Genomic DNA, 24,035 nt, shown 5'->3' on the forward strand with positions numbered 1-24,035 from the left:
ACTCACCATTTCCACCCTCGAGGTCCCTGCCTTGCCTGGAGGACTTCTTAGCACGCTTCTGCCAAAGTCTCCTCTCCTATAAAATTGAGCTCAGGACTCACCTTTTCCGTGAAGCCTTTCCAGAAGACACGAAGCACTGGCTGGCTTTAATCAGTGATTGCAGATACGCACACCTGTGTTTTGAACCTTGGTCGTGGATTCAGCCTCTCTTCTCGGCTTCACCTTCTTGTTTGTATTTTCCCATCCCCACTTGCAGCCAGGGGCACTCACCTTTTCCAGGATGACGTTTGCTCTGTGACGTTTCCCCCAAAAGGACTACCCAATTTGACACTGAGGAAAGTATCAGAGATAGGGGCAGCCTTATGAACAGACACTACTAATTTGATACCAACTCAAATATTACAAAGGGAGAACCTTCCCAAAATACGTCACCTACTGACCACTCAAGGGCTGAGGAAATTCCCATCACTTCCTTAGTTTAAATCAACAATGTTCAAAGTGTCTTGCATGGGATACTATTTCCCTTAAAGGCTCTAGAAAAAGAAAAAGCTAGACGGGGTCAAGTATGTCTAGGGCATCCTGCATCCTACGTTTCTCCCTTGGAAACTAATAAAGCAGATTACCACATTAAAGACTCTGACTCTGTTAGACTTTATGTGACCAAGTGTTTCCACAATTCTTTGACCACAAGATCCACTATTGTTCTACAGCATATTCGTTCCTCAGAACACTTTGCGAAGTGAAAATTCAGGCAGGCCTGGGGCTGTCATATAGGGAGTTGGGGGAGGGGAAGCAGGAGTTACCTGGGTGATATGACCCATTAACATTTCATCCCATGTCAGATTAGCTCATAGCACTAAGAAGGTATCTTTTTTTTCTTTTGAGGAAGATTAGCCCTGAGCTAACTGCTGGCAAATCTCCTTTTTGCTGAGGAAGGCTGGCCCTGAGCTAACATCCATGCCCTTCTTCCTCTGCTTTATATGTGGGACGTCTACCACAGCATGGCTTGCCAAGCAGTGACATGTCCACACCCAAGATCCGATCCAGCGAATCCTGGGCCACCGAAGCGGAACATGCTGCACCACTGGGCTGGCCCCATGAAGGTAACTTTCAGTTGGGCACGGGAGAAGGAAAACAGTATTCCCATCCTTGGGCTAATTCCCAGGAAGAACTGGCAGGGGCGGATGGTGACTTGTGGCCCTGTGAGCATACAAGTAACACTTCGTAGATCATCCCTAAATTTAGCCAAAATTACCACTTTTCATCTCAGATTCAATTTTTCCCTAGTGAAAATTTAAATCAAGTATTAATTTCCTTCATTATGTTGTAATCTAAACATACATTTATCCCATTCATCTTATTTTTGTAACAATAGAAAAATATCTAATCACATATAATTCTTCAGAAATAAAAGGTAATTTCTGATGGAATTAAAAAAGATGAACTCCTGGCCCCAATGGTACATGGGTGGATATTGGCTTAAGTTAATTTCAAAATTATGTGTGCATTTCTTAAATATAAAGCTTTCTCACTGGACATATCTTCTATTTAGGCTTGTTTTGTTTTTATGTATTTATTTCATAAGTAGAAAAGGGATGATATTTTTTATATAAAGTTAGACTTAAGATAGAAAGTGACTCAGTTTGGGCAATGAAGAGATGAAATGCCTGGTGGATAGTTATCAGAATTCTGCAGCTGCCCAAAATACTCTGAAAAATCAGCTGTGCTTATACTCTCTAATTCTGATGGTGAAATGTTTTTGGCCCGGATAACATAGTATTTGCTACACAAAAGCAAATCAAAACACATCTCCTATGTAAATGCCACTAAAGAAGGCAAATTATATGGAGGTGTTTTGTTCATGTGTCTAGCTACAGGCAGCTTAAGTTGAAAAGAATCTCATTATCCAAGGTTTTACCATATGTACATGTGCACATAAGTTGAAGGAAAACAAACTCAAAATATGGTCTCAGCTTGTAGGATTGTGAGGGCCAATCTAAGCTCTTTAATTGAGGCACTACATGTTAGCATTAATACTTAAGACACACATAGTCCAAACACAGACCCTCAAGTCAAGAGAGGATGAGGCCACTTAAGTTTTTATGCTCAGAGTTTATTAAAAATTAAATAAAGAAATCTCAAAACAGAGTTATAAAAATTGTTGTAGAATTTAAATGTTTACATTTAACAAATTAACATTCTGACATAAAAATTCAATGCAATATAAATGTGCTTTTCACAGGATAGTCACAAAGTTAATTAAAAATATATCATAACTTACAAAGAGCATGGCCTAGTAATGGCACAGAAGCATAAAGCTCTATGATTAGCATTTTCTTTCATTTCTGTCAGAGTTTCTCTGCAATCATGTGTTTAACACCACTTGCATTTAACATCAAATACCTAAATTTAAGACCTTAATGAATATGAGGGCCAGGTAAATGCCCCCTCATTATCACCTACCAGTGTTAGGCCAGGCTTTCCACAAAACTCTTGTGTGTATTCATAATGGCCTAAAAAAGAGACATAAATATGTATATCAAATTTCACAGTTGGAATTAATATTAGATATAATCTAATTCAATATAATTTAATAACAGATAAGAAAACTCAGGCTGAGAAAGACTTAATGACCTGCACATAAACATAGAGCTAATGAGAGCTTAAAAGGGCTTGACAAGCATAAAAGGGGCTTGCTAGGTCCCCCCAGGATCCGAACTTGTGAACTCCGGGCCACCAAAGCAGAGCGCAAGAAGTTAACCACTATGTCCCTCAAATATTTTTATTAGACCTAATTTTAAAACATGAATCAATAATTTGGATCTGTTTCAGCATCATGAAGGAAACAAGAAAAATATGAATTTGATGATTAATAAATTCCCCAAAGAACTCAACAAATAATTGATATTGAATATAGACTAGCTTACACACATTTAATCATAAAAGAGAACTATATGTGCTACTATAATCAAAGAAACTAGATAAACAAATATAATATGATGAGATAAAAAGATATATCAAAACTTTCTAGTAAATACATGGAAGTCGTGCAAAAAAAGTAGTAATACTTAACTTTTTCTTCTTTCAAAGATTGGCCCCTGAGCTAACATCTGTTGCCAGTCTTTTCTTTTTTTTTTTTTTTCTTCTTCTTCTCCCCAAAACCCTCAGTACATAGTTGTATATTCTAGTTGTGAGTGCCTCTGGTTGTGCTATGTGGGAGGCCATGTCAGTGTGGCCTGATGAGCAGTGCCATGTCTGCACCCAGGATGTGAACTTGCAGGAACAAGCATAAAAATGTGGACTAAAATAAGAAAAAACAACTAATTATTCACAAACAACCAAAAAGCTATATAAATGTTAGAATTAGAACACAAGTACATTAAAAGTTAGTATAACTAGATTCCAAATATTCAAGAGATTAAGGAGAGACATTAAAGATCTAAAAATTAAAAATGAAAAGAAATTAAATTTCCAGAGAGGAAATAATAAGCTGTACGACAACTTCTAATGGCCTAATATGCATGTAATTGGAGTCCCAATAAAAAAGAGAAAGTGTGAATTACAAAAAGTTACTTGAAAAAAATACAGTCAAGAATTTTCTAAATTTGATGACAGCTATCAACCTGTAGATCTAAGAAGATCAATGAATCCAAGCACAAGAAATAGGAAGAAAACTACACCAAGTCACCTCATAATCAAATTACTCAAAATCATTGATAAAGAGAAAAATCTCAAAATCAGTAAGAAAAAGACAGATTACATACCAAAAAAGAAGAATTACAGGAGATTTCTCATCAGAAATGATGAAAGCAAGAAGACAGTGGGGCAACATCTTTAGAATAATAAAAGAACTTTCAATCTACAATTCTATATCCAGCAAAAACATTTTTATGACTCAAAGGTAAAATAAAAACTTGTAGAGCAAACCTACATTACCAGAAATATTACAGTCCTTCAAAAAGAAAGAAAATTATATGAGGTGGAAGTATGGATCTACAGAAAAGAATGAAAACAACAGAAATGGTAACTACCTGGATAAATTTGTAAAAAATATTCTAAATAGTTAAACCAAATTTTAAAATAATGAGTTACTTAAACAAAATAATGACAATGTAGTGTGGGGTTTAAACATACAGAAAAGTATAAGATGACAATCATAGTGCAAAGGCTGCAAGGGAGAAATGGAAGTATAATATTGTAATACTCTTGTACTATATGTGATGTGTTAAATAATATTTGAAAGTAGAATGTAAGTTAAATATATGTATTAAACTCTAAAGCAGCTACTAAAATGACACACCAATAGTTATAGCTAAGAAGCCAACAAAAGAATAAAAGTGAAACCATAAAAATCATAAGAATACTCCGTCTAAAAGATAAGAAAAATAAGGAAAAAGTGAGCAAAGAATAGATGGGATAAATAGAAAATAACTAACTTAATATTAGACGTGAACCTAACCATATCAATAATCGTAGAAATTTAAATGATCTAAACAAGCCAATTCAAAGGCAAATATCAGATTGGATAGAAAAAAGGAGACTCAATTATATGCCACCTTAGAAAAGCACATTTTAAATATAAAGATAAATAAATCAAAGAAATAAAAGGATGGACAAGGAAAGCATGGCAACACTAATCAAAAGGAAGCTAGAGGGGCTATATTAATATCAGATGATATTAATTTCATTTCAGAAGAAAGAATATTATCATGGATAAAGTTCATATCATAATAATAAAGGTGTCTACCCATCAAGATTGCATAACAAATCTAAACATTTATGCACCTAATAACAAAGCTTCAAAGTACACGAAGCAAAAAATTGATAGAACTGCAAGAATGAACAGACATATCCAAATTTTAATCACAGATTTCAATATCCCTATTTCAATATCTGATAGAATAAGTAGACAAAAATCTTTAAGATTATAGCAGACTTAACAACATTATCAAGAGATTTGATCTAATTGATACTTATAGAACTCTCCACTAAACAATAGCAGAATATACATTTATTTCAAGTGCATATGAAATATTTACCAAAATAAACAATATTTTGGACCGTAAAAAGTTTTAATATGTTTAAAATATTGAAGTTGACATGTATTACCAAATCATGCTGTAATTGAATTAGAAATTCCAAACGGAAAGATCTCTGAAAAAATCTTTAAATTTTTGGAAACTAAATAACACTTTTAAATAACACAGCAAAGAAAAAATTAGAAAGAAAAAGAGAAAGTATTTTGACCTGAGTGAAAATGAAAGCACAATATTTCAAAGCACTACTTACAGGGAAACTTATGTTAGAAAAGAAGAAAACTTTCAAACCAATGACTTCAATTTCCTCTTTAAGAAATTTGAAAAAGAAAAGCAAGTTAAAGTAAGCAGAAAAAGGGAAAGAGTAAAGATGAAAACAAAAGTCAATGCAATAAAAAAATACAGAAAAATTCTAGAGAAAGTCAATAAAACCAAAAGCTCAGTTTCTGAGAAGACCAATAGAAGTGATAGATTTATTCAGATTAATCAGAAGATAAAAAGAGAGAAGACCAAAATTACCAATAACAGGAATGAAAGAAGTATCATCAGTATAGATTCTTCAGATATTAAAAGGATAACATGGGGGCATTGTGTGAACCACATTATGCAAGCTAGTTTGACAACTGAGAGGAAATGGACAAATTCTTTGAAAGACACAAACTACCAAATCTCACTTACAAAATAGATAACCTAAATAGATCTATTTCTATTGAAGAAATTCAGTTTACACTTAAAAACTATCCCATAAAGAAAACTCTAGATCAAAATGGCTGCACTGGTGAATTCTACCGAACTTTTAAGGAAGAAATAATGCCAATTTTACACAAAGTCTTCCACAAAACTGAAGAGCAGGGAATAATTCCCAGTTCATTCTATGATGCCAGCTTTACCCAAAACCAGACAAAAATGTTTAAAAAGAAGAAGACTATAGGCTAATATTCGTCATGAACATGGATGCAAGTATTCTAAACAAAATTTTAGTGAAATGGTTTCAAGAATACATAAAAAGATAATCATGACCAAGTACGATTAATCCTAGAATGTAAGAATTTATCAGTAAGTGTTTCATACTATTGATGTGGCAATAAAAGGTATGTTTTAAAATTTTTTAATTGTTCCTTTTTCTTTGATTGGGATTGCATTGAATCTATAGAATTTTTCATGAATATTTTTAGTTTTTAATGTACAGATTTGCACGTTCTGTTAAAAATGCAATTGATTTTTGTATATTGATTTTATATCCTGCAACCTTGCTAATCTCGCTCACTAGTTTTAGCAGCTTTTTGCAAATTCCATTGAATCTCAATTTCTACATAAACATCATATCATCTGTGAATAAAGACAGTTTTATTTCTTCTTTTGCAATATGGATGCATTTTATTTCTTTGTCTTTCCTTACTGTATTGACTAGAACCTCTCCTGTAATGTTGAATAATTCATTCTAATCCTAATTCTAATCCTATCTGATCTCAGGGCGAAATCATTCAGCCTTCTGCCAGTAAGTACACTCTTAGTTTTATGGTTTTCATAGATGCCATTCATTAGGTTGAGAAAATCCTCTTCTATTTCTACTGTGCTGGGATTTTTATAAGGAATGGATGTTGGATTTTCTCAAATGGTTTTTCAGCATCAACCTATATGATTGTGTCAATAGGTACCAAAAACCCTACCATTTAATATCATATCAAAAATATTAAATATTTAGTGATAAATCTGACAAAATGAGTGTAAGACCTGTGCAGTAAAAACTACAAAACATCAATAAGAAATTAAAGAGGACCTAAGTAAATGGAGATATACTCTGGTCATGTGTCAGAAAAGTCAGTTTTTAAGATGTCACTTATTTCCAAATAGATCTTTGATTTCAATGTAATCCCAGGCAAAATTCCAGCAGGATTTTTTTTGTGGAAATTGGCAAGCTGATTCTACAATTCCTAGGGCAGGTGAAAAGACTTTAAAAGCCAGGAGAAAATACCTTCTAATTGATATAAAATGGTGAGAAAAGATGACATTAATATAAAATTCTTCTGAGCAGAGATATAATGGAACTGAGAGAGCAAATCATTTGGAAGGCTCTCTTGGAGAAGGGGAGTTCCAGGCAGAGGGAAGTACAGGAGCAAATGCCCTGAGACACGGTACATGTGCAAGGAACAAAAAAGCAGGTCATTATGATTAGAATGCAATAAGCAGAGGAAGAATGAATGGAGATGAGATTAGAGACTTAGCCAAATGCCAAATCATGTAAAGCTGAAGACATAGAGTTGGGAACACATTGAGAAGTTATGAACAACGGAGTGTCGTGATCCAGCTTAGATTTTTGCTGCATTAACTGTAGACTGAAAGGAGGCAAAGCAGAAACACAAAGACCATAGAGAGACTACTGCAATAATCCAGTGACAGTATGTAGCTCGAACCAGGCTGGTAAAGGTAGAAGGCATGAGAAGTGACTGGGTTTAGAATATATCATGAAACTAAGGCCAATATGATGAGCTGATGGATTGTACTGAGGTATGAAAGGAAGAGAGGAATCAAGGCAGATGCCAAGATTTTTCAGCTAGGCAACCTGGAAGAACGGATTGCCATTTGCCAAAATGAGAAATGTTACAGAAAGACGAAGCTGGAGGGGAGATGAAAACTTTTATGTGGTTCAAGTCAACATGCCCATCAAGAAAGCCAACTGGAAACGCGACTAGAGTGCTCAGAGAAGCAGTCCTAGCCAAAGATGTGAATTCAATATTTAGAGCCATGAGATGAGACGAGGTCCCACAAGAGAGTGAGAGTGGGAGCTGAGCTGTCCTGATGTTTAGATGTGGGAAAGATGAAGAAACAGATACATATTAAAGAGATTGAGCAGTCAAGGCTAGAAGGATGGGAGTAGATCAGAGAGTGGAGACCCAGGAGCCAAGTGAAAATGATGTTTCAAGAAGGAAGTAATCAATGAATGTGTCCATTCTTGCCTGGGGACGGGGCACTGGATTTAGACCCGAGATGTTCATCTGTGACCTGAACAAGAACAGTTCAGAGTGTGGGGTAAACATGATTAGATTGGGCTTATGAGAGAATGGGAATAGAGGATTTAGAAACAGAAAGGACAACTCATTTGAGGACATTTTCTGCAGAGGGAAGCAGAGAAATAGGTCAAGCTGGAGAGGGGATATGAGATAAAAGGAGAATTGAAAATAAATCAAAGCTTGCCTTTGGGCGATGGAATTAAAGGAGGGTTTTTTTCTATCTTTGTTTGTATGTGTCTATATTTTCCAAATCCTTATAATGAATATGCGTTGCTTTTATAACCAGAAAACAAACGAAGTATTAGAAAAAGAAAAATACGTGAGTAATTTCTCCTCCCTCTTATGTATCAGTCTCCTCACTACATATAGATAGTATCTGTGAGCAAGATAGAGGATTATTAGAAAACAAGACTTTTCTTTTTTTAATATTCCAGGCCACAGAGGCAAGAGACAAGCTATATAGACTCCACAACATGCATTGAAATTCAGGTGTCTTGGCTCAGCCTCCCTGTGCCCTAAGCTATAACCAGAGGTGTGGTTGCCACCCAAGAAGCACTTTCAAAGTCTGGGGAGTCTTTCATTTTCGTATCCATCTGTTATGATGATTCAAGTTGCTCACAGTTATTTTGGAACAGAAAATGGCTTTAATACCAAGGAATTTTGCTTCTTTTTCTATATGTTGAGAACCTGTGGTCTTAGGTTTTTAACTACTTCTCTTATTAATACTACTTAGTTGTTACTAAGTGTCCAAAATCAAATGAATCAAGGGTCCAGGCATGCGTAAATGCATGCACAAACACTGTCTAAATGATGAACCTTGCCGAGAATACAAACCCTTCAAAAATGAGCCATAACCACTGGATTCAGGCAGTGTCTGTCCTACAGGAATGCAGGCCCTGTGTTGTCATGCTTTCTAATAAACAAACAAAAAAGTAACAGTATTTTGTATTGATAAAACTATTTTTAAAAACTGGCTTAAGTTTAAGCCAGTTTGAACTGAATTTTATGTTGTTTGAACTGAAAGAATCCTAAAGAGTCCTTCATCCACTACCAACCTAATTCAGACTCTTGTCCAAGTGGTAGGTGATTGTAACAACACTAGCCATAGATACTGACAAAGTTGAGAATGGGGACTCAAGGAATTATAGGTCATATGTTCAAGACACAGCTGGATTTCTGTTACTTAGAGAAGAAATCAACACAAAACACTTCAATTTTTCCCAAATCTATAAAATTCAGTAGATTTTGGAGTTGATTTCTGTGAATTCAACAGAAAGAAGCTATTTGACTCATAAATTGTGTGAAGTAAATGAATGTGATAAATTGAAAAATATGGTCACAAATTCGTCCCATCCCAGTGTGCACACCCTTTTGCAATGTAACTTTGCCGTTCTTCCCGGGACACAGAGTCCATCTCTCACTCACCCTTAAATTCAGACTGATGTTCTGACTTGCCTTGACCAAGAGAATGCAAAGGAAATGATGCCAGCACTTTCTGAGGTTGGAAGGAGGCCTTAGGAGGCTAAGCAGCGTCTGGTTTTTCCTTGAGACCATGACACAAGGAAAGCATTTTAGCCTCCTGGAGGATGAGAAGCCATGTGGAGGAGAACGGAGGTACCTCAACCAAGGGTCAGCACTGACTGCCAGATGCATGAATGAAGCTCTTTCGGCCCTTCCTGCACACCCAAGGCCCCAGCTTGATGCAGCCGCATGAGTGAGCCAAGGAAAGCCAAAAAAGGATCAGCTCAGGCAAGCCAGAGAATCCTAAGAAATAATAAATCACTGTTGTTTCAGTCCACTAAATTATGGGTTGGTTTGATCTTCAGCAAAATCTGAGTGATCCAAAGAAGTACATTAATAAAGACTCAAAGAATTCTCTAATGCATATCATAACTCCTAAAATCTTTGTCATAAGCTAAGAACTACTTCCCAAAGGGGAAAATAAAGGAATTTGGGCTCAGAGCAGGAAAGAGCACATCAGAAAAATGATAGGGAACAGATTCACATGACAACAGAGACCGAATCTTGCATTACCCGTTCAAGGACCTGTGCACACATTTTTAAAAGTGAGATAGAATATGTGAAAATTTCACTCAAGTGACAGCCACCTCTTTTTCTGAGATTACAAAACATATTTACTTTAAATATTTATAGTATATAGAGAGATTTGCCGAGAGAAGTAGGAAAATATCATTGAAAAGAAAAAACATACGATGTTGAATCAGTCAGCAGAGTAGAAAGATCAAATTCCTGTCTTCAGTTATTCTGAGAGTTTGGTGGTGTTATAGAAAAAACATCACTGACAATGTAAAAACATTTTTTTCCTGAGCAATTGTTGGTGCTTGAATTTGTAAAGTGATTAATTTAAAAAATAAAGGACAGAGTGGTCAATTTTTCCCCCCCAACAAGATTCTTAAGTATCTATTGAATGGTGTAAGTATGAGCATAGACTTGGGCAGACATACTTTCTGGGTCTGATGTGAATGTATTTCTGGGCAGGGAAAAAGTACCCAGGGCTTAGCCGACCTAGAAATGACAAGACACTTGTCTTAGTATATTGGAGCTTAGGATTTTCAGGAGAAAAATCAGTGCAAAATGATGATCCACATAATAAATAAGAGTTGCCTCTCCTTGTCTGCCTACCTGCAATCTGAATGGCCTTCTTGTAGATTACCTGATTCTTTTAAGACAGCTGGGTCACAGGTCCCGCCGACATGCTGGGCGCATGGCAATAAACAAGGCCAACAGGAACCCTGCTCCCGTACAGTTTACACCGTGTATGAAGAGACGGACAGGGAAGGAAGCAAAGACCTATCCCGTGAGGTATTTAAGCCACAGTAAGGAATGCATTCAATTTTATTCTCTGTGTAATGGGCAGCCGCTGGCTGATTTTAAGCAGGGCACTGGCATGATCTTATCTCCAGGTTTAGAAAACCACTCTGGCCACTGCATGGAGAAAGTAATGTTGACAGGCAGCAGTAGAAACAGCGAGATCAGGCAGGAGACTATGTGAGTCTCTGTGGTGTCGGGGGTTGAGAGCACAGACTCTGGAGCCTGTTTGAATCACAGCTTTTTCATGTATCAGCTCTGTGGCCTGTGGCTAGTAGCTTAACCTCTCTGAGTCTGTCTCATTTCTAAGGTGGAGATAGTGATAATGCTCATTTATAGAGTTACTGGGAGGATGTCTAGGACCTTGCCATGTCGTAAGTGCTCTATTTGTGTTGATTTTGCAGCATTGCAAGCATGGGCTAGAGATGTACTAGTGAAGAGAGAGGAAAAGGGTAGAATCTGGACAGGCTCTAGAGGTCATGTCACTGGACGTGCTAGCATTTTGATATTGAAAGGATGGAAACTGATGAATCAAATGTATTTGCCTAATGACACCTTCACAGCTTGTTATAATTCTTTTGGGTAAGAGGTGAGTCATAAAAGAACAGGATTCGTCTGCCGTACGATTGCAGAATTTTAAATCTAAAAGAGAACTCAGAGAAAACTCAGTCCAGGGGTTTTCAAGAAGTGCTGCACAGAGTCCAAAGGTTCTGAAAGGCGCTCAGCAGTGGAGCTCCCAAGGGGAGGTGCCTTGCCCATGACAAGTCCACCTGGGGATTGCACAATAGTTTCCTCCTAGTAGGCGTTTTTGGTAAGTATTACATCCTTTGGATTGAAAAAGATAGAAAACAGAAAGCCAAAACAAGAAACCAAACCATTGTAATATTTATTTACAGATCATGTAAAAATTCTTAAAATAAGTTAGTAAACTCCCTCCCAAGTGAGCAGTTGAATTCCTTCAAATTTATTTTCTATATTTTGTATATTATAGTAACCAACTTAAAATTTGATACTAGATACCCCGTTCCTAAAATCCATTTTCCCATTTTTTGGATCACTCCTTTGAGTTAATTTCCAGGCTCCAGCAAAGCTTCTGAACTCTCTCCTCTTCAACCTCCTGCAAAACTTATTTACCCTCACAACTCATTTCTTATGAAAAAGAGTACAGCTCTTTGTCTCTCCTAGTCCGTACATTCAGGCTCTCAGTTTTATCTTTCCACATCTCAAATTTCTCATCAAGATTTTTGTAAACAAAGACATCCTTGTTTTAAGAGAAATTTTGGTTGCCTACATTAAAAAACCTAACATTTTGTACCTACTGTCTATACACGCAAGGGTGGGAACAAAGCTAACCAGATCCTAGGGGTAACTCCTAAAACAAGAATGAGGCCTAATTAAATTATGGCATCCATTATGGTGTGACCACCTCACATTGTTATCCTGGAGATTCACTCTGATGGGTCACGTTCACAGGCCGAAGGTGGACTCTCAATGTCAGCCACCAGGTGTGCTCCTTGTTGTGGGTGATTCAACCAACTGATTTGGAACAAGACATTAGCTAGCAGCATGGTGGGTGTGAAAGGCAGATTTGATGCCTATGGAGAGCGTGTTGATGAGGTCCGAGACAAACAGAATTGGATTGCTTGCTGCTCTTGTAAACCTCTGGGAATTAGAAAACCAATTAGAAAATCAGCCCAGAAGGCCCATCCTCTGTGCTCTGCAACACAGCCATGGTCAGAGGAAGAGTTATTGGGATGCAGTCAGGGAGGGAAAAGCATTGTACTCTGCACAAGATTATCAGAATTATGGCAGCAAAATTTCTAGTTCCAGGCCCTGGGAGAACATCCTGAGACACAGTCTTCTTTGGCAATAACTGCTTCTAAATATGAGTCAAGTTGGTCCTGAAGGTTGAAGGTGTCAGCTTCTGTAGTGAGCAATGCTGGGGAAGGCCGAAACTGACACGCTGGAAGACTTTGCTGATACACAAAAAGCGAGGGAACTACTTACTTTATTTAGTGACAGCTTTGGAATTCAACTTAAAAAGTACAAAATAGTGATATGGAATGTCCAAGTTCTTTGCATCCATGAGGAATCTACTATTCCTGAAAGAGAATTTATTACAATTTTTAAATAGGTTCTGAATCCTGATAAGTAAATTATGATTAATTGAGGATTATGTGAGTGTATAGTCTTTATACTCTTGTTCATTTGTTTCATTAACATGCATTATATTTGTGGAGATTGCCTAGGAAATTTTCAACGATGGCAGAAGTTATCTTCGTATTTTCCGTTATGACAAGTCATCCTTATGAATGAGTATGCATGTTGGTCTATGCATATGAATCCATGCATGTAAAATAAACAAATGTGGATTGTACATCTTTGTTTCAGAATGTGACAGAGGCAAAAAAGTACACATGTTGGTCTCGGTCCACATCCCCTGTAACCCAAGGCACTTGTGCTCTGCTTTGATGTGGCAAAGTCTAACCTTTGGACACATGCCAAGGCACAGACAAAGCTAAAGAAAGGTGGGCAGGGTGAGAAGAGGGAAGTGCAGAGTGAGGTTTGAATGGCAGGCCTGGAGACTGCCTTCACCATGTAAGCACATAATCCTATTTTCAGGTAGAGTTACACCTTCTTCCAAAAGGGAAATAATTACACTACTCATATGAAACATCACCAAAATTGGATGAGAAAGAAAGGAAAAGAAACAAAAGCAATAAATACTGCTATTTATTTATAGTTCTTCTAATAATAATTAGAATGAGTAGGCTAAACATGCCTCATTCTTAAATAAAGTGTTGAATTACTTCCAATTACGTTCTTATATATTTTTATATTTTGCTCTCATACAGCACAGATCAATGAAAGATGTAAACTTTTCTACTGTCTGACCAATGATATTGAAACCAACTAAGATGATTTACATTTCTTCTTTTTTCATTTGATCTCAAAAATCTAGACCCTGTCTATTTAGGTTAAGCCATCTAGTTGTGCTTACAACAATTGATTGTCATGTTTATTATTACCATTAATATTTACGAATCTATGATTTACATTCACTGTTTTACATCAACCAAAGTAGCCTATTTCCAGTCATGCTGCTCTTTCTAGAATTGCTCTGAGTCACGTTCACAACTCCTCCAAGTCTTAGTTTCCATGGAAGGTACTGCCTACACTGTGTCATTTGCGAAATGCCAAAAGAATTATCTGACAAATTCACATAAACCGTTATTATTCATGAAAATATTTTCCCCATAGACTTGCACATTGTTTAAAGTTCCTACTGTTAATGTCATTCTATAAGGGCTATCATTTGATACACATTATCTCAGTGGATTTATCTGTTTAATTAACTCATTATTAATTAGCAGAGCCTAAGACAAATAGGATTCAAGTAAAGGATGAATAAATTTTGGTGGAGATACAAAAAGGAAGGCCAAAAGGAAATACCAGATCCCTGAGAGCAGCTCACAGTTGGTCAACACACATCCTGACCCCCACAGGGACTGGGTACCCCTGGGCAAGGGGAATAATGTGCTGAAAGAAACAGACCAGATGCTGACCTCATGGGACAGCTGAAAATAATTGGGAGATCACCAAGGAAAGGTTCAGAGAGAAATGAAGACAACTTGTTTTTCTTCTAAGCAATTTCATGAAAACCTCTGATCCAGTCTCCTAGAACAGAAGCACTCCTTCATCTGTTAAAGACTACAGTGAAAATTTTCCATCTAAATCAATTGCCTAATAATGATATTGGTCCTTCTAATAAGTAGAAAAAATGCCCTTACCACTAAAACATTACTTTCACTAATGTAACACTTGTCTTAGTACAATAATATGTACTAATGCATCATGTCAGGAGAACAAAATCTCAATTGTATCTCTCATATGGAGGAAAAATGGCATTCCATTTATTGTGCCTGGAAAGAATCAAGGGCTCCCTGTTCTAAATGGTTTTGAGCTTATATAGTAATTTACAGGAAACTAATGTTGTGTACTCAGGTTAGAGCTGAGAGCTAATTCTGTAACACTGAAGTGTTTTGTAAGATATCAGTGAGGTTGACTCATTTTAAGATAAACCACAGTCAAAGCAGCCAGTAGAGCAAATGTTTCTTAAAAGGAAATGTATTCCCAGCATCACATTCAAGCTGCTGCTGCTGAGACCAATTTAGGTAATTTTTAAAAGGCAGGTTCTACTTTGCAGTTCTTCAGCTCACTTTTCTTAGTTTTAAATCTTGCCCAAGCACTCAGAGAAAAGGAGCCCGCCGGCTGGAGGCTGTGGAGTCCAGACCTGGAGAGGGGTTTTACAAACCGCTCTCCCATTCTCACTTTTCCCTTTTCATCATTTTCTTTGTTATGGCTGATCAAAAACTGCAACTGGCTGAGATCACAGAGGGCCTCGTGCCCCTGCGCTGAGGATCCTGATTTTTAGTTATCTCCATCCTCTATCCAAAGTCATTCTGATCATAAGAAAAATAAAAAAGGGAGCAAGAAGAAAGAGAAAGAAGAAAGATTACAGCAAACAAAGGCAACAAAATAGACAAAGACAAAGGAAATGAAATTTAAAGATGCCTGTCTTATTTTTCAATCATGTAACTAAGAAGGGGGAGAAATCGGATGTATTAAAAATATTTTCAAATGACGCGTCAAAAACTTCAAGGTAATCAAATTTGAAATTTGCCACTTGCTGATGATTCTAGCTTGGAAAGTACAAAATGGTTTGCATCTGAGTTTCCTTCTTTCAACTGAATAGTTACTTAGAATAATTAACATCAGCCAGGTTCCCTTTTATTTGTAGTACTCCAAGCCGTCTTTTCAGCCTCACCTACCATCTAACTTCTTGGGCAGCCCTCCCTTACACTTGACTCCTGAACCCCCTCGCACTTCATCTCTAGCATGCATTTGCAACTTATCATAGACTGCGTTGGTAGTTCGTGTCTATGTGTGTGTGTTTTTCTCCCCAACTATACTGACGTCTCTTTAACAGAGTACCTAACTTCTTCTGTACCATCCATTATCCTGTAACCATGGTTCCTTGTACAATCATCATCATCATTATAGTAATGAAATAAAGCCAACTGTCTTCATGAGTAATATCAACTCATCTTTGGAACAATCCTGTGAGGAAACTGATAGAGAAGTTAAGCAACTCACGCAAGGTTAAATATTAGTAAATAACATCTACTCCATTATTCAATTATCCACAAGGCAGTGATTCTTAATCTTTTCCACAGCATGGCACACATAGAAAATGATATGCTTGGATGGCACACTGGGTAAAATGGGCTGCTGGTGGCTGGTAGTAACTGACCCAGGCTGATGGAAAGCCATTTCTCAGTATACCTGTGGCCCATTTGTGGCACTCCAGCATAGCATGGCAACTGTTTAGGAAGTTCTGCTGTGAAGAACCCAAATGTCATGAGACAGCAACTTACCTGTAGAAGTGGATACAAGAATTAATGAGACTTGATCCTTGTCATTACAGAGTAGGGATTGGGAGATGGTGGGTAAATAAGCACATAAGTACTTATAACCCAAGTCCAGGAAGGGGGCAATGGCCAGATAAGAACAGAAAAAGCTTACTGCAGAAGGTAGGATTACATTCATAAAGACACTGAGAAGCACTGGGTACCTATTGTCCACTCGGCCCTGTGTTAGGCCCTGAAGATGCACTTCCAGTCCTCAAGGAACTAATTTGCAGACTAATGGGGAAATTGTACCTATAAAACACATTGTTATAAAAGAGGGAAGTGGTTGCAATAATGGAGGTATACACAAGGTCTTGTGGGAGCACAACTGAGTTAAGCATTAAAGGAGAAATCGAATTTTAATAAGCAGAAATCTGGGATATGAGAAAGTAGTTTGATCTACATGAAAGGCATAGCAGAAATAAATGAAATGGTGAGTCATGATGATTAGATAATGCCTGGAGGAATATAAAGAGAAATGCTTGCAGGAAGCAAAGTGGGAGGTAAGTGTGGTCCCAAGCATAGAGGAAAGCTGAGGCCTAAGCACATTTGTAGGCAGATGGCAATTTGCTGTTTCCTAAAAGCCATCAGAGATGAAAGAAGGAAGGTGATATAAAGCCTGAGATAGGGGAGGGAGTGAGGTCCCAGGTTTAGCAAACAAAACTATAGGATGTGCAGTTAAATTTGAATTTGAGATAAAAAATAAATTACTTTTAGTGTCTTACAATATTGGGAACTACTTACGCTCAAAAATTATTTGTTGTGTATCTGAAATTCAAATACAACTAGGTATCCTATCTTTTACCAGCAATTCTAGAGGAAGAGATGAGATTCAGAGGCCAAGAGAAAGTGCACCTTGGCTCTTAGGTAGTATTACTCAGAGCATGTCTGTAGTCCTCCTGCAATAGGGTCTCTTGGAGTGTTCACACAACTTCAGATTCCTGATCCCCACTACAGACCTATTTAATCATTATCCTTAAGGTAAATGCAGGAAACCCACATTTCTAAGTTCTTTAGATGGTTCTGTGATTTACTAAAGTCTGAGAACCACTGTGACAAGGAACTCTTTCTCCAATAGAGGAAACAAAGGAGTGGGTGGGAGCAATCACGGCAAAGAGGGTGGAGTAACAGCCTCCGGTTAAATGACCCTACATCCTGATTAGTTTAGAAGGCATCTGTCAAGAGCTGAGGACCTGGGAGTCATGTTGGTAACCTGACAAGGGCTCAAAAGAATTGCAGCCTTCACTGCAGATACTGTGATAGAAGTCCCCAAGAAATTATTTTTTTAAAAAATTCTTAGCAGTAGTGAGAGCCCCAATGAGGTTAAATAGCATATTTGTGTAACACATTTGCTCAACAGCATAACTTTATCAGCTCTTGACAGTTCAGGGGTAATAAGAATCACAACAGAAATTAGAATCTGGAGATTAATTGAAATTAAATTAATTAATCTAATAGAAGGCAGGAATGGCAGGAAGTCAAAGAGATAAAACACTCAGCTCTAAGAAAGAGAGGCCATCGTAACCAAGAAAGTGTCAACGACATGGAAAATGCAAAGGAACTAAATCAGGATTGGATGACACGAGGGACGTAAGGGATGGTTTCTCTAGAAGACAATGGAAGACACAGAATGATAGGAGAGAAATTTCTGTATCCCTGATATAAAAGTTGGAGCAAGTCGAAGAGATGCAGACAGCAATGGCATGGACAATGTTGGCTCTAGTGGATAGAGAAGTTCCTGGAAACAAGATGAGAAGCCAGAGATTTAAAAAGATTATCAAGATACATGATGAAGTTGCACGAGATGGTTGTTGGAAGTGGGGTACAGAAGAAAGCTTAAAGTTACTGAGATTTTGATGTTTTTTTTTTAAGTGGTTATTTATGTATGGGAAGTAAATCATAGATTCTAATGAATAAATGATTAGATTCTCACCTTTTGTGTGAAAATATTCTCCAAATGTCTCCGAGGGTTGTGACAGTTAGCTCAGTCTGCATAGCAACAACCAAAATTTACCCTTCTATTTACAGCTTCCCCATTCTGTTATGATGCAAATATGTTTGTTTCCTATTGAAGGAAAGCAGCATTTTCTTTCCAATGATAAAGAGTCTTAGTTTATGGCAATCTGTAAAATGCATTAGGTGAAATGAGATTTTTTTTTTTTTGCTTTTTCTCGCCTTTTATGAAAAAGTTCAATAGCTTCACATTATATGTGAACATCTTCTCACAACTTTCCTATTTAGAAGCTATTATAAAATAGTGAAATGGGAAGTAAATGTTCTCTTTATTTCACAAACCACTTACAAGAAGGCAAAAATGTACAGATAACGGATTTGAGAAAGTGTGAGAAGAGATTCAGAGCAGGCCAAGAACAGAAGAAGCATTAGTAATGAATGGTCTCATCAAGGTTTATACTACAGCATTTAATTCCATTTAAAATGTGGTTTCTAAGCTCACGTGTCCTTAGAAGATTATTATCTAGAGGAGTCACCTTCATTCTTGTATCTGTTGTCATCTGCACAGAAAAATATTGGCAAGCATTAGACCGCCTGGTAGAGTCATTAAAGAATGCAAGATTTGTTAAGAGAAAGGTTTGAGATATTGCTGGAGAGATAGCTCACGATGAAATCCAGCCTGAAATGGAGTGTACCATTAAGAGACACAGTGATACTGTCGAAGGTATGGTACATATTTTACCACTCTTGGTTCTTGGCTGCTCAATCCCAAGGCTACCCTGCCTGATGAAATTTTATCAAAAGTAAGTTCATTTGTTATGTAACTAGGTGCAATTCAAAATATACACCAATATCCATCCCTCAATTTGCATAAAAATTATATATAATTGTAGTCTTAAATGCCCACCAACATGGAATTGTTGCACTGTGGTACATCCAGACAGCTCAATACAATGAGGCTAATAAAAATAAAATCGCATTCTTGAAGAATATTTGATAACATGAAATTGTTCACATTATATTAAGTAAAAGGAAAGGAGGTTAGAAACCGGAATAATTGGTTTGATTCCAACTGATAAATAAAATACATGCGTGTGCCTAAGAAATCGGACAGCAAGAGAATTCATAAAAATATTGATGGTTCTCTCAGCTGGTGGAATGACAGAAGACTTTTATTCTATTTTTCGTGGTTTTCATTGTTTTCTGAATCTTCTTCAGTAAATGTTTATTAATAATCTTTAATAATCAATCCAATATAGTAAAATATTTAATCTCAATTTTAAAATACATTTGCTGAGCTCCGGTCTGGAGCTCAAATGAGTTTGGAAGCTGACAGCCAGGAGTGCGATAGTTGAAGCCACAGCACAGACAAGATTGATTGCATTGGGAACACACATTTCTAAAAATCCACTATTAAATTACGGCATCCAATTATCCTGGGTAAATCCCCATTAAAAATTGAATAAGGACAGCAAAGAAATGAATAATACAGTAAATGTACAACAATTAGATATATGTCAAACTCTGTACACCCCTGATAGGAATTACATCTCCTTGAAAGAAACTAATTTCATAAAAGGGGCATCAGGCTTTGGCATCACACACCCAATTCTTGAGTTCCAGGACCACATACTAAAGATGCGATCAGGGCAAGGCACTTAACTTTAAGTCTATTTTTCCACTGGAAAAGAAGTGTGGATAATAATTCTTACATCACTGGGTTGTTATAGGGATTAGATGAAATAAATATTGAAAGTATTTCTATGTCACAGTTATTTAAAAATCATTAGCTGTCTCCTCCCCTACTATTCCCATTGTCGTGTCCACATAATACACAAACATTGAAAAATGAATAGATTTAAAGCATCAAAAAATTGTATAGATTTTCTCAAGATCAACACAATAAAATCAAGTACTGTACATGTCATAAAATAGAAGAACTCGTACACGCTTCCCATAATAGTAATTATTCGAAGAAAAATGTACATCACTCTTATAGGATAGTTAGAAATTAATATAGATGAAAACACTACTAATCTGATCATACGAGACATAGGCAGAAGGAATTTTAGAAATATATTTCTACATAGTATGGTCTGAGTCTAGTAATTTTTTCAGAAGAGAGTCTTCCTAGCTAAAAAAAGCTAAAAAGCTTCTCTGTCCCTTTATATACCAATATTTGTGTGTAGTCGGCCAGAGTGAAGGTCTTTAAAATTTAGAAATTGAGGCTGACCCCTGAAGGATCATAAAATTTTTCGGCAATCTATATTGGGTGAGCACTATTATTTTTAGAAATACTCATGTTTATGTAAGGATAAAATGATTTAAAAGTAGAAAAATAATAAATCAAAGACAAACCTAAAAGCTGATTTTGCCAGTAAACCAGAAATATAAAATTTAAAATTCCTGGCAGATCTAATAATGGAAAAAAGACAAACCAAAATTAAAATAAGAATGCAGAAGGGAATGACATTTTTTAAAAGTGTTATGATATATTGGTTGTGCTTGATTTAATTTACTCAAGCAAACAGCTAAAATCCTATAAAATATTATAAATTATAATAGTTGACACAAGTTAAAATTTCTATACAGACCAATAAATATAGAAGAAATTGTGAAATATTTCTTAAAAACTACTCTCTAAAATACACCAAATATGATAGGTTTACAAATTAATTATTTGAAATATCACAGAATAAATTATTTCCATGTTAGATACTTTATTATGGAACATGAAAAAATAGTGGGAAGCTACTTACTTTATTCAATGAGGAAAATAAACACAAACCTTATGCCTGAAAAAGATATCAAAGAGAGAAATGTAGGCACGAACATTTAAAATTTTTTAATGTTAGAGGCAATTTGTTCATAATCTATTTGGTTACTATAATTAATTGTTTGAAAATGAGTATTTCTAACACTTGGTCTTGGTAACTCTGGAGCGCTGGAGGAATTTTTGCACATTATTTTGAGTGTTTATCTTTTCCCCTTTTAAATTTTGGGAAGTTTTAATTTTGTTTCTTGTTTTTCAATTCAAAATGTATTTCATTCTTGTTTACCATCGATTTTTTAAAAAATCATTTTTGCTCTGTGCTGTTTATAATAATGAAAGGTTAGAAACAATGCAAATGTTCAATAATATGACTAAGCAAGTGATGATACAATGAAATACAATATATAAGTTGGTTTGCATATAATCATTAATAGTGACCTTGGAGAAATGTACCCATTGCTATAGAAAGATATTCATGAAAACAGAATACATAGGACATATAATATTCATTCCATCTTTGTAATTTTTTTAAAATGTGATTTTATGTGTACTGGAAGAAGGACGGGAAAAATATGCAAGAAAATATTAATAGTGCTAGGCTCTCAGTGGGTTGTATGATGGGTGTTCTTTTTTTGTCCTCTTTTTTTTTTTTTTTTTTTTTTAAAGATTTTATTATTTCCTTTTTCTCCCCAACACCCCCCGGTACATAGTTGTATATTCTTTGTTGTGGATTCTTCTAGTTGTGGTATGTGGGACGCTGCCTCAGCATGGTTTGATGAGCAGTGCCATGTCCGCACCCAGGATTCGAACCAACGAAACACTGGGCCGCCTGCAGCGGAGCGCGCGAACTTAACCACTCGGCCACGGGGCCAGCCCCCTTTTTGTCCTCTTTTTGATCATAGCTTTTTTCTGCATTGAGAAAACAGATTAAAATCTATGAAAAGAAATCTTTTAAAATGCTACATTATTCAAAGCTCTAATATTTTAAAGCATTTTTAATTCAATTAATTTTTATTGAATTATGCCTCTTCCCCCTTGGAAGTATTTCCACTAATTTGTCAACAATTTCTTTTTAAAATCATTTTCAATGGAACACATGCTAAATATTTCATTACTTTGTGTCAAACCAGTGTCATTTTTAAAAAAACAACTGAGTAAAATTGATTCAGAGTTGCCCACTGACAGTAGGGATAAATCTTGCTTAAAACAAGAGTAAGAGGGAATGTTTACTTTAGGGCCAATTTCATATTTATGAAAATTTCATTACAATCAATTTCTTTCTCTTCAAATTACTTTCAGCCAAACCCTCTAGCACATGATGATCAAGAAAGCTTTGGGGGCCAGCCTGTGGCGCAGCAGTTAAGTTTGCACGTTCCACTTCAGTGGCCTGGGGTTCACCCGTTCATATCCCGGGTGTGGACATGGCACCGCTTGGCAAGCCATGCTGTGGTAGGCGTCCCACATATAAAGTAGAGGAAGATGGGCACAGATGTTAGCTCAGGGCCAGTCTTCCTCAGCAAGAAGAGGAGGATTGGCGGCAAATGTTAGCTCAGGGCTAATCGTCCTCAAAAAAAAAGGCTTTATTCTGGGAATGGAAAGATGCTGCAATATTAAGAGAGCTATTAGAATGATTATGATAGGCATAATATAAACCAGAAAATTAACATTCTGATATTTTGATGGTAACTTCAATACATACTCCAAATTTCAAAAATTTTAATTTTTTCTTAATGAAGAAAATCTATTTTAAACTGAGTTCAGCATTAAAAACTCTAAAGGTATTTTCGCCAAATTCCAAATCAGCAACAAAAAAGGTGCCCACTCTTCACAATGACATACATTATGAACAAATAAGAATTCTTAATTTTGAAAAAGAGACAGTATTAGATTTATTAGCAGATGAATGTATATCAATAGGAGCAATAGGAATTTGTTAATTTGTTAATAAGTTAATTAAGCTTTACACAAAACTACAGAGAGATTCTTATTAAGACAAAGGAGAACATTTCTAAAGTTCATGAGGAAGAACACACAGGAAATACTATTTAAGAAATTCTTAAAGGAAAAAGGATAAGAGAAGAAATTGGACCATATATGAAATATATTTCAAGACCATAATAAAAGTATAATTTTTAAAAAATAAAAATTCACAAAAATTTTGATTGGTACTAGTTTTGCAAGTCTGTCATTAATTCTATGTCTTGTAACAATTTTTATCCCAAAGAGTGTAGTTTTAAAGGATACCATTCGTCTGAAAATGGTGAGAAAGCTTTGAAGACTCTATCATTCTACTTGGGAATGTTTCCTAATGGATAAGAATAATACTGATCATTTTCCAAATATCCAAAACTAATATCTTTCTAAGTTGTAGATGGTATCACAAGCCATAGATGATATCACAAAGGAAAACATCTTGAAAATTTTTAACATATTAAAGACATTTGTTCGTAAAAACATTTTTAAAAAGTCATTGGAAACAATGGCCACATGGATAGCTGGTCCAAAATGCAATTTTCAGATATTTTTCACCACTGATCCTATTTATACTTTCATATTTGAGTTTTTATGCAGAAAGGAGGAAGGGAGGAAGGGAAAAAGGGAGGGAGAGAGGGAGGAATGGAAAGCCAACAAAGAGAAATCTGGACGTCACAGTCCCAGCAAAAGAAAGAGAACCCAACAAAAGTGATATGAAAGCCAAGAGAAAATGAGGAAGAATAAATCGTTAACTATTGCATGAAGGAGGGAAGTAAGATAGTTTAGCAGGCGTGAGAGCAGAGATTGAGGTATGACTTTATGTAGAAAACTTGGCCCTTGAGTTCTCTATGAACCCAATACAAATCTTAACCTCACTCGAAACTGAAGGGGTTGAAATAATCAGGATGGGTCTACAATCACATTTCATTTTGGTCCTGGACTCATTAATTAAGCTTAATTTACATACGTCTAAATATTCAAATTCTCA

The 24,035-nt window shown here is 36.1% G+C and overlaps 1 long non-coding RNA gene across 1 annotated transcript in view; it reads right to left on the reverse strand.

Annotated features, from left to right (window-relative positions):
* Nucleotides 1-2,382: 2,382 nt before the first annotated feature.
* LOC139039896 (uncharacterized) overlaps nt 2,383-24,035 on the reverse strand; it is a 127,736-nt gene continuing 106,083 nt past the window's right edge. The window contains exon 3 of the long non-coding RNA XR_011493195.1: nt 2,383-2,513. This is a non-coding gene — a long non-coding RNA (uncharacterized lncRNA). The remainder of the gene's footprint in view (nt 2,514-24,035) is intronic.

Source organism: Equus asinus, chromosome 12, assembly GCF_041296235.1.
Source record: "Equus asinus isolate D_3611 breed Donkey chromosome 12, EquAss-T2T_v2, whole genome shotgun sequence".
Lineage (NCBI taxonomy): Eukaryota > Metazoa > Chordata > Mammalia > Perissodactyla > Equidae > Equus > Equus asinus.